Genomic DNA, 1,953 nt, shown 5'->3' with positions numbered 1-1,953 from the left:
ACACTGATGCCATACCCTGGACGGTAAATTATTTTGTTTTTAACAGTTTTCCAAAACACACTCATGTTTAGTTGTAGATCAAAGGATTTGAAATAAAGAGGGCCCAGAGATGGAGGGTCCAGACCATCTCTGCCTGCCGTCTCTGCCCTACCATCAACAAAGCCAATAATCAAAACAGGAAAAGAAACCACCATCATCAATGCCTTTATTCATATGGTCAATGGTCATATATTTATACAGCGCCTTCCACAGAAAACCGTCTCAAAGCACTTTTGAAGCCACAAGAAACAAAGTCAAAAGAACGTTAAGGGGTGGGGGAGTGCGGACCCCCGATTTTATGATAGCGTAGGGGATTGAGGAGTGCACATCTATGTAATATACCTTGCGCTAAGCCCTGCCTTCTGGATATTGCTGCTAATGTCTCACAAAACAACAGCGTAAACGTATGCAAACACACACACACACATGTACCCCGTGTTAGCCGGTGGGGGGGGGGGGTCAGGAATTGCATTTTCGCCCTCGAACAGGCCAGGACTTTGTCATTCGATCCTACAACTAGGTCTTCAGACCATCCAAATAATGCTATTTTCATTGCCAATCCCTAATATTGTTGTCTAAAAGCACAATTTGGACTACACTAAGCCATAAAAACTCCCAACCTGAACCCTACCATGGCTTTTTCATTCAGGGACCCTTAATGAGGCTCTAGTCAGTTCCTTGAGCGGAAGGTGATCATTTATTATTCCGTCATTTTTAATTACAGTTTTATAATATATATTTTAGGCATTATCCTGTATCAGGCTGAATGAAGATGACACCACATCTTCAAGTCGAATCTTCATCAAGATTTTATTCCAGGAGCTGTCTGAGTACATGGGACTCCCAAAACTGAACGAAAGATTCAAAGATCAGTAAGTCATTCTACAATAAGAGCTCACTTTCCAGAGAAAGATTATAGGAGTGCCTTCAGGTGTTAGTCACATAAAACTTGATATGGTAATGGTTGGAGATTTATATAGGGCATAATATGTGGTCTCTACGCACTGTAGAGAAACAAAAATAGCAAAATTTATTCTAGTAAGTCAACTAAGCTAACCATGCTCAAATAAATATCCGAAACAGACTAATGTAGAAGAAGAAACAGTTGTGTGTGACTGAACATAATACTTGATTGCTAATGTTACAGATTGTAAGAGAAGGCATTCTAATTTTTTTTTTTTATTTGTCCATGAAAGCACATAAAGATTTTGTTATGTGGTTTGTACATACTTGCTTATTATTAAATAGTTAACAGTGTACTCTCTAATTCATTATAGAACATTGCAGCCATTCTTGGAAGGTCTAATGCCGCATGACAATCCAGCCAACACCAGGTTCTCTATCAATTTCTTCACAACAATTGGACTTGGAGGCCTCACGTAAGTTATAACTAACATTTCCAATTCCATTATTATAATTATTATTATTTGTTTATAATGACAATATACCTTTTAGAGTAAAAAAAAAAAAACTGTAAATACCTAAACAATTTTAATTTGTGTTATTTTTATACCGTAAAACCAATGGGCTTAATCTCGAGAAGAAGCCCATCTTGAATTACTTTGCAAACGTAAGCCCATGGGCTTCTTATCAAGATAGCATAGGCTTCGTTTTGAAATAGTACAGTACATACACTGTACATGAGTTTCAAAATATGTTAAACAAAAATGCTTGGTTTAGTAGTTTAGGTGATTCAATGCCGGTTAATACACTCCATGATACAGATTGATGTTACAGTGGCCCTATTTACCGTATTGTTTTATAGTAGTAATTCCCAAAATTTACAGCATTCATTTTGAAAGGAAGCTCCCCTTCTACTTTGCAAAAGTAGCCTTGGAAAGAAGCCCATCCAAAGTTCGCCAAAAAAAAAAAAAAAAAAAAATTTTTTCTATTTTAAATTTCTAGATCTGCCAC

The 1,953-nt window shown here is 36.9% G+C and overlaps 1 long non-coding RNA gene across 1 annotated transcript; it reads left to right on the top strand.

The window, feature by feature from the left end:
• On the top strand, positions 1–1,465 carry LOC117108135. Its single transcript, XR_004445335.1, has 3 exons — positions 1–23; positions 784–911; positions 1,317–1,465. It is a non-coding gene; the product is annotated as an uncharacterized LOC117108135 (long non-coding RNA).
• Positions 1,466–1,953: the final 488 nt, after the last annotated feature.

Source organism: Anneissia japonica, unplaced genomic scaffold, assembly GCF_011630105.1.
Source record: "Anneissia japonica isolate Jap-2015-1 unplaced genomic scaffold, ASM1163010v1 scaffold164138_len1964_cov103, whole genome shotgun sequence".
In the NCBI taxonomy this organism is placed as follows: domain Eukaryota; kingdom Metazoa; phylum Echinodermata; class Crinoidea; order Comatulida; family Comatulidae; genus Anneissia; species Anneissia japonica.
Note: the sequence above shows the minus strand (reverse complement) of the source record. Positions and strands in the feature narration are given on the sequence as shown.